General features: G+C 43.4%; 1 long non-coding RNA gene across 1 annotated transcript; it reads right to left on the reverse strand.

Moving 5' to 3' along the window:
* Positions 1 to 234: 234 nt before the first annotated feature.
* LOC138848656 (uncharacterized) lies at positions 235 to 5,236 on the reverse strand. The gene is made up of 2 exons (XR_011386738.1): positions 5,060 to 5,236; positions 235 to 1,824 (listed from the first exon to the last, which is right to left on the reverse strand). It is a non-coding gene; the product is annotated as an uncharacterized lncRNA (long non-coding RNA).
* Between the last annotated feature and the right edge of the window lie 4,763 nt (positions 5,237 to 9,999).

Consider the following 9,999-nt stretch of genomic DNA (forward strand, 5'->3'; position numbering starts at 1 on the left):
GTTTATAAAAATTATTCCTGACCCAGTATATATAAATTGGATCCCATTTGATGCTCTTCCATTTCAGCCACTTTCCCTTGGCTTGCTTGAACTTCTTTCTTTGTCCGGTTTTCATTCCCTTCGATGTTTCACTGCTCTTTACAGATGTCCCGTATTATGTTTCATTTGAGTATATTCTTCCATGGAAACGTGCAGTTCAGATTTTTATTATAAAATTGTTTGTTTCTTAAAAAATTTCTTTCCTTAGATTGACGATTGGCTACTCTCATTTTAGTTTTCATGCTTTTATTTCTCATCTCCTCTGTTTTTAGTTGTCAAATGTTTGGTTGGAGGTGTTTTTCCTCCAAATCATATTTTCTGCATGAGAGTTAGCATGTGTTTTTATCTGAAAAACCTCTCATCTTGCTTCCTGATTCTAGATTTCTAGGCATTTCCTCATTCTAGACTCTTAGCTATCTTCTCAGTAGAAAGTAATGATGTTTCTGCGTGGATAACAATTTTTAAAAAAATTTTATTTTATTTATTTGAAAGGCAGAGCATGAGAACGCAAGAGTGTGAGAGTGCGAGAGAGAGAGAGAGAGAGAAAGAAAGAGAGAGAGACTCTTCCATCTACTGGTTCACTCCCCAAATGGCCACAATGGCCAGGGTTGGGCCAGATCAAAGCCAGAAACCAGTAGCTACTTCTGGGTCTCCCACATGGATGCAGGGACCCAAGCACTTGAGCCATCTTCCACTGCTTTCCCAGGTGCATTAGCAGGGAGCCGGATCAGAAGTGGAGCAGCCAGGACTCGAACAGGTGCTCCCATATGGGATGCTAGTGTTGTAAGCAGCAACTTAATTCACTGCACCACAATGTGGCCACTTCATATTTCTTAGAAACATCTTTGGCCACAACACCATGTTTTTTAGTCACATTTTCTTTTTTTTTGACAGGCAGAGAGAGACAGAGAGAAAGGTCTTCCTTCCATTGGTTCACTCCCCAAATGGCCGCTGTGGCTGGCGCTGTGCTGCGCCGATCCGAAGCCAGAAGCCAGGTGCTTCTTCCTGGTCTCCTATGCGGGTGCAGGTGCCCAAGCACCTGGGCCATCCTCCACTGCACTCCTGGGCCACAGCAGATAGCTGGACTGGAAGAGGAGCAACTGGGACTAGAACCCAGTGCCCATATGGGATGCCAGCACCACAGGTGGAGGATTAATCAAGTGAGCCATGGCGCCAGCCCCTTTGGTCACATTTTCTAATTTCTACATAACCACAAGAAACAGTGCTGTCAAAATTATGCCTTGCACAACTTCCTGTTTGCAAATACAATATCTCAGTCTCCTTGAGGTCATCCCTGGCAATCTCCACAAAATCAAAACGCCACTGAGAGTGTGTCCAAGGCATTTCAGTATTTCATTATGTTCTCATGCCCCATACATGGTTGCCAAATCACTCACACATTTTAGGCTTTCGTTACGAAAGCACTCAAAGTCCAGGTTTTAAAATCTGTGTTAGCTATCCATTACTAATTGACTACATTGCTACTCTGACACAGCAGCTAGAAACAATAAATATTCATTACACTGCTTCCATCATTCGGGAAACAGTCCATGACTTAACCGGTTGCTTATGGCTCAAGGTCCTCCTCAGGTTTCAGTCAGGTGGCCACCAGATCTGCAGAGTCATCTGAATGCTGATCTGTGAGATCGTGGTCATTTCAGTCATCACACACGTGATATTTTGACTGGCTTTGGTCTTTGGCCAGAGACATCTCTCAGAGGACTGCTTGATGACGCAGCAGCTGGCTTCTCCCACAGTGAATGGTATAAGAGGTAGAGGTAGAAACTGGGGAGGGAGGAGAGAGAGAGTCATAAGATAAATGCTAGTTTTTTATGTTATCCCAGACGTGTCATAGCATATTTGGTGCTTTGTTGTATACCTTAGAAGCCAATTCACAAGTCCAGGCCACCCTCGTGAGATGGGGATTCTGCAGAGATAAGAATACTCTGAAGAGGTTGTCAGAGAACAACATGAGAAGCTGTCTCCAGATGAATGGACATTTTGAGCAGTTGAATATTAAACTCTAGATTTGAAAACTTTAGTCTGGAAATTGCTATATATAATGCTTTATTTTTTACAAAAGATTTATTTGGAAGGTAGAGTCACAGAGAGGGAGGGAGGAAGGGAGGGATGGGAGAGAGAGAGAGAGAGAGAGAGAGAATCTTCCATCGGCTGGTTCACTCCCCAGATGTCTGCAGTGGTTGGGAAGGGCTGGGCCAGGACAAAGGAAGCAGGAATTCCATTGTCCGGGTCTCCCATGTGGGTGTTGGGAACCTAAGTTCTTGAGTCATCCTCAGCTGCTTTTCCAGGTGCATTAACAGGGAGCTGGATCAGAAGTGGAACTGCTGGGACTCGAACCAGTCTTGTGGGATGCTGGCATCCTAGGTGGTGGCTTAACTTGCTGTGCCACAATGCCAGCCTCTATAATTTCTTATGAAAGACATTATATTTAAAGTTTGTGGAATTGGATAAGATCTCCTAGGAGGTAAGAGTAGATAGAAAAAAGAGGAGGTTTGAGTATTGAGCCTTGGAGACTTCACAGCATTTGAGAAAGTGTCAAAAAAGCATCAGGAAGATGAACCTGTGTGGAAGAAGGAGAGAGAATAGCCTGGGACCAAGAGTGGGGGAATTGCAGGTAGTGCTTCTAGGAGAAGAAACAGGTCAAATAAAAAACCCGACCTGATGATGTGTAAGCCATTGGTGACCTTGAAAAGAGCAATTTTGGTGAATTTGAATGCCTCATGGTGTGGGACAGATTCTTAGAAACTGGAGAGGGACAGCCCTTGGTAGTGGATTGGAAATTTAAGGCAGTTACTGTTAGAGGCTGTAGGATCATACGAGTTTTTGGAGGCTGGCGCCGCAGCTCAATAGGCTAATCCTCCGCCTGCAGCACTGGCACACCAGGTTCTAGTCCCGGTCGGGGCTCCGGATTCTGTCCTGGTCGCTCCTCTTCTGTCCAGCTCTCTGCTGTGGCCAGGGAGTGCAGTGGAGGATGGCCCAAGTGCTTGGACCTTGTACCTGCATGGGAGACCAAGAGAAGCACCTGGCTCCTGGCTTCAGATCAGCGTGGTGTGCTGGCCGCAGCGGCCATTGGAGGGTGAACCAATGGTAAAGGAAGACCTTTCTCTCTGTCTCTCTCTCTCACTGTCCACTCTGCCTGTCAAAAAAAAAAAAAAGAGTTTTTGGAATAAAACTGAAAGTCCAAGAATATATTCATACATTTATGGTGTATTGATTTTAATAAGGAGATCAAGGCAGTTCACTGGGGCAAAGAATGGTCTTTTCCCCAAGCAATCCAGGGGCAAGAGAATATTCACATATAAAAGAACCAACTTAAACTGTGCCTCACACCATGGATTAACTTGCAAGGTACTTCAAAAAGTTCATGGATAAATGGAACTGAAAGATGTATTTATTTTGGTGCCAAAAGCTTTTGAAATTCATGCATTTTTTCATAATTTTCATTTTTCCATGAACTTTTAGAGGGGCCATCATAAAATGAAAAACAGATCTGAATAAGCACGAAGTCATACAATTCCTTAAAGAAAAGTTGTGGTAAAGCTTCTTGATCCAAGGTTCATAAGTGGGTTCTTGGATATGTTCCCAAAAAGGCAAGCATCAAAACCATAAGCAGAGGCCGGTGCCGTGGCTCAATAAGCTAATCCTCCGCCTGCAGCACTGGCACACCAGGTTCTAGTCCCGGTCGGGGTGCTGGATTCTGTCCCGGTTGCCCCTCTTCCTGTCCAGCTCTCTGCTGTGGCCCTGGAGTGCAGTGGAGGATGGCCCAAGTGCTTGGACCTTGTACCTGCATGGGAGACCAGGAGAAGCACCTGGCTCCTGACTTCAGATCAGCGTGGTGTGCTGGCCGCAGAGGCCATTGGAGGGTGAACCAGTGATAAAGGAAGACCTTTCTCTCTGTCTCTCTCTCTCACTGTCCACTCTGCCTGTCAAAAAAAAAAAAAAAAAAAAAACCAACAACAAAACAAAAAACAAAACCCATATTCAGAAAAGATTAATTTCTTCAAATTTTAAACTGCTGTGCTTAAAATAGTTAATTAAAATAGTGAAATGGCAACCTAGAGAATGGGAGAAAATATTTTGAGATCATATCTTCCTTAAGGGTCTTATGCCCAGGACCTATAAAGCGTCCTCATAACTCAACAATTAAAAGACAAGTATCAGCATGTAAACAATGGTGAAAGGATTTGAATGGACTTTGCTTCAAAGATGACATACAAATGGGCATGGTGCACATGAACCAAATGCTCCATATCATTAGTTGTTAGAGAAATGCAAATCCAAACACAACTGGTAACACCTCCCCCATCCTAGCGTGACTACAATCCAGACACAGATAACGCGTGTTTGGAGGACAGAAGCCCAATTCTGCCACATATGATCCGGGTGGGATTGCAATGCAACAGCTACCAGGACAAACTGTTCGACAATTCCCTAAAAAGTTCCACACACAGTTATCGTACGGTCTGGCCACTCTACTTGTAGGTTTATGTCCAAGAGAACTGACAGGTTGACTTCACAGGAAAACCACATACAAACATTCATAGCAGCCAAAAGACAGACTTAATTTAACTGTCCATCAACAGATGAATGGATAAACAAAATGTGGTTTATGCAAACACTGGAATGGCATTTGGAAATAAAAAGGGAATGATATAATATGGATGAAATTCAAAAGCATTATGCTAAGAGAGTCTGTCTCAAAAAAACCACGTTGTATGATTCTGTAAGAGAGAACTGAGAGGTGAGGTATGTCATTCGCCAGAAGGGTGGCGGGAAGAGGGGCAGCACCCAAGAAGGTGGGATGAGCCGAGGTGTTTGTTTCAACGTGGGAGACGTTTTTTGTGCATTCTGGTGTTTGATGCTTCTGGGATAGGACTTGTTTCTGCGACAGATCCCTTGTGCCTCTGCTCGGGTTTCCTTCTTGTCCAAGTGTTGAAACCATGCATGCATGCATTGTTCCTGGGGAAGGCTTGTGGGACTGAAGAATTAGGCACCTTACCAGAGTGCCGGCTCGGGGCCTCAGTTTTCCAGGCCAGACTTGAACTTGAAGGAGCTTCTTGGTGTAGTTCAGGGCCCAGACGCTCTCACTGCTGATCAGTCTCTGCGGGAAACCAGGCTTTATCCCTCGTGTTGGTAGAGGCTATCAATGGGAACAAAGGTAAGTTCGGGCTCTGCCAATAAATGCAAACAAAACACCGGTCACTGAACCCTCAACCTAGCTGCAGAAACAGCCAGTGATGTTAGATGGAGCGTGAAGAAAGCTGACCACCGGATCAGAACTGGAGCCAACATTCCTAGAATCTAGAGAGAATGGGGCGCCAGAACCTGGCAGGAAATTAGTCATGATGAGAAAGCAAATATCTGCTCCATCTACTCTCCTGGGACTGAGAGAGGGGATTCTTGCACCCTGTTCGTGTCATTGGAACTGCTTGTACAGTTTTTTTCTCCCATAATTAGTTGTACAGGTGGGTGTTCAAGAAGCACATTCCGTCTCGACTTCTTTATCTACCCTTGCCTACTGCCTTATCTTCCACTGCCTAAGCACCTTTGGATTTCACACTGTCCACATGGCTTATACCTCACTGGCCCTGTCTGCTTATAAACACTGCATCTTTCCTATAAAATGGGGAACAAACATCACCTGTACCATAGCATTGTTGGGAGCAGCACATGGTAAGCAAGTGGTGTTTAAGGACCCTAGCTCAGCTCTTGAGCGCATCAGTGCTCATCGTCTTTACTGCGTCGTTGATGGTTTTTCCTCTGTAGCTCCACATCGTTTCTCCTTCTTGTAAAACGTGTTATGGTTTCCTACAAAGAACAGTCATTCCTATTCTTTTCGTGTGTTACTTGGGTAATTTTAACTCACTGTTTTTTGATGATTTACGTGCTTGGTGGGGCTTTGCGGAAGAAGGCCTGTGGTTGTGGCACAATCTCTGTCTCCTCAGAAACTCAGAATGTACTGTCTGCCTCCTCAAAGGCTCATTTCTAAGGATGACATCACTGACATCCAGATTGATCATCGGTCTCTGTCTGGATCCTCCCATTTCTGAGAACTGAAAATCGCTGTGAGTTCCTGGTATTATCTGAACCAGAGTGGATTATCAGGAAACAAAACACAGTGATCATGTCACTTGCTACTCTGCCTTAATTATAAGTAGGATTGTTCATATTAAAATTTGGAATAAAAAATCATACCAAACAGACTAAATTATTGCTTTCTATTCTTTCCACAGAATAAACATAAAGTGCCCCACTTTTGATTTCCTATCTCTGCAGGAAAAATAAACAATAGGTGAATAGCTTGGAAAGCAGTTATTCAAAGGCTTCTCACCTGCAATTGTCAAAATCACATGGAAGAAAAGCCTAAGGAATCTATATTAATATTTGTAGACAGAAAAACAAGTTGGTAATGTTGCCTGGCATAAGGCCAATATAAAAAGTAGACTACTTCTATGTGCTAGTAAGTAATCATTAGACATAAAAAGGAACTACTGCATTCTCAGTGGCATCAGAAAACTAAAATACTCAGGAATAAACATAATGAAGATATGATTGGATTGTCTTTTATAAACAAATAAGATGAAAAAATTTCTACGGCAGATAAAACAAATAACGTGAAGCAATTATAGCAGGTTTATGAATCACACAATTCAATATCATTACGGCGGGAAGCTTCTCTCAATTGACTTAGAGTTTCAATGCAACCTCAATCACAAACATGGTATGTTTTATTGAAAATGACAAGCTGAAAATAAATTTTACTTGGTATAAGTAGAACTGATCAAGCAATTTTGAAAAAGGAAAACAAATATGGTGGACTTACCACCTCAGACAGATAAAGGTACAGGAATTACGAGTGAGTGGTATGGGCATTAGAAGACGTGTGTAGACTGATTGAACAAAATAGATCATCCTGAAAGAGATTAATACCCACATGACCAATTGACATTCTTGAAAAAAAGAGATTGATAGAGGCATTCAAGGAAGAGCTATTGTTCTATCAATAAATGGTGTTAGAACAACTGGGTGACTCTGACACTGTATGCAAAACTTAATCAAACAGAATCAGGTACATATGTGAAAGATCTAAAGTTCTTGAAGGAAACGTTAACAGGGAAAACTTTTTTGCGTTTAGTTTTATAAAAAAAAACTCTTGAAGAGGATGAAAAACACTCCATATGGGATTTCATTTCTGTGATTACCTGTAAAAGACAACACGTTCTGAGGCAGCCCCGAGGAGACACTCACCTGGATAGAGACCTGGTCTTGCCACGCTCCCCATGCCCGACATTAGAAAGGGATTATCCTTCCTCAGGTGAGCCTTCAGGTGGGACTGTAGTCGCTCCAGGTGACAACTCTCCTGTGACCTCAGGAAAGACCTTGAGCAAGAAGCTCTCAGCTAAGCGTGCCCAGTTTTCAGACCTACAAAAACTATGAGACAGTAAATGCTTCTTTTATTCCTAAGGTAAAAATCTGAACTAGTTTGGAAGTACTCAGTTTGGTGCTGAGGTTCAGGTTGGAGGTGAAAGTCTGGCTACATGAGGTTTTCATTCGCTTTCTGGCTTAGCTGCTGTTACCAGGAGTACTGAGATCATAAAATGGCTCAGTCCATAGCCTCAGGGATCAAGCTGAAGTCCAAACAACAGTCTTAAAGGAGAAAATAAGTAATTAGTCTTTTTAATTTAAGAGCACTATAGATATATTTGGAATGCCCATTTAACAAAATCAGTCAACTACTAATACCATCCTCATTACTCCACCATAATGCTAATCAGAATTTATTTAGCATTTGTGTGTGAACAAAATAAACAATATCTTGTTCATTAGTCCTCACTTTATTCTCATTCTCTCTCTCATCTGTTCTAAACTTATATACAACTATATCCAGGAACCAGAAAAATGAAACTCTGGCCCAATTATAATCAAGTAAAGAATGGGCCTGTTGGGGTGGTTATTTGGCACAGTGGCTGAGACATTGCTTAAGATGCCCACATTTCCTATAGGAATGCCTGGGTTTGAGTCCCTGCTCTGCATCCAATCCTAGTTTTTTTTTTTATTTTTTTTTATTTTTTATTTTTTTTTATTTGAAAGGTAGAGTCATAGACAGTGAGAGAGAGAGACAGAGAGAAAGGTCTTCCTTCAGTTGGTTCACTCCCCACATGGCCGCCGCTATGGCCGGTGTTGCACTGATCCAAAGCCAGGAGCCAAGTGCTTCCTCCTGGTCTCCCATGCGGGTGCAGGACCCAAGCACTTGGGCCATCCTCCACTGCCCTCCTGGGCCACAGTAGAGAGCTGGACTGGAAGAGGAGCGACCGGGACTAGAACCTGGTGCCCATATGAGATGCTGGCGCCGCAGGCAGAGGATTAACCAGGTGAGCCATGGCGCCGGCCCCCAATCCTAGCTTCTTACTAAAGTGCACTGTGGGAAGCAGGAGGTTGTGGCTCAAATGGTTGGTCCCTTCCATCCACATATGAGCTAGAGTTTGGTTTCTGGGCTCCTGGCTTCAGTCTGCTACAGACCTGACTGTTATGGACATTTGGAGAGTGAACCAACATATGCAAGCTCTCTGTCTCTCCCTCTCTATCTTTCAAATAGGTTAAACATTCATTAACTAATATAAAAAGTTTTTAACAGAATGTGTTATAGTAAGCGAAATCTTCATGTTTGTATCTCATATAGAAAAAAGTTAAAATATGCAAATCTGACATTGTGACAATAAAGACAAGAGGGTAGTATGGGTTCATACTTTTTTTTTTTTTTGACAGGCAGAGTGGACAGTGAGAGAGAGAGAGACAGAGAGAAAGGTCTTCCTTTTTCATTGGTTCACCCCCTCAATGACCGCTCCAGCAGCGTGTTGCGGCCGGCGCACTGCGCTGATCCAAAGGCAGGAGCCAGGTGCTTCTCCTGGTCTCCCATGCAGGTGCAGGGCCCAAGCACTTGGGCCACCCTCCACTGCACTCCTGGGTCACAGCAGAGAGCTGGCCTGGAAGAGGAGCAACTGGGACAGAATCCAGCGCCCTGACCGGGACTAGAACCCAGTGTGCTGGTGCCGCAGGTGGAGGATTAGCCTATTGAGCCGTGGTGCCGGCCAAGGGTTCATACTTTTTAAAACAAAAGTTATAAATAAAGTTATTGGGAAATTTCTTTTTTAAAAGATTTATTTATTTACCTTAACGTCAGAGTTACACAGAGAAAGAGAAGAGGCAGAGAGAGAGAGGGAGAGAGATCGTCCATCCGCTGGTTCACTCCCCAGATGGCTGCAACAGCCAGAGCTGTGCTGATTCGAAGCCAGGAGCTAGGCGCTCCCTCTGGGTCTCCTACATGGGTGCAGGGGCCCAAGGACTTGGGCCATCTTCCACTGCTGTCCCAGGCCATAGCAGAGAGCTGCATGGGAAGTGGAGCAGTCAGGATTTGAACTGGCGCCCATATGGGATGCCGGCACTGCAGGCAGCGGCTTTACCCCTACAACACGGCACTGGCCCTGGGAAATTTCTTACTTTAAAAAAATTTGAGGCTACTTATGCAGATAGATACATAATCCTAAGTCTGTTACTGGGTTTCTTCTGATTTCCCACTCCCCACTGTATCTGTTTATTATCATTTTGACTATCACGGCTCAAAATAAAGTCCTACAGATGCTCTCCCTATAGCAACCAGTCCAGCCTTCATCCATGAACCTCTTTTCTCCAAATCATCTTGCTTACACTCAGTTTCCATATAAATTTAGAGCTATCCTTCAAGTTCTTGTAAACTTATGGACTTTTCATTGTAATTACTCCACCAATGACTTTATTAGCTAATTGGGGGAAGAATTAATTTTTAAAAACTATTTAATTTTCTTATCCTAAGCACGCTATGCACCATGATTCCTTTTAAAGTATTACAATTATCTTTAAACTTCTTACTACAATTACTTGCATGTGTTTTATGTTTATTAA

The sequence above is a fragment of the Oryctolagus cuniculus genome, chromosome 1 (assembly GCF_964237555.1).
Source record: "Oryctolagus cuniculus chromosome 1, mOryCun1.1, whole genome shotgun sequence".
NCBI classification, from domain to species: Eukaryota; Metazoa; Chordata; class Mammalia; order Lagomorpha; family Leporidae; genus Oryctolagus; species Oryctolagus cuniculus.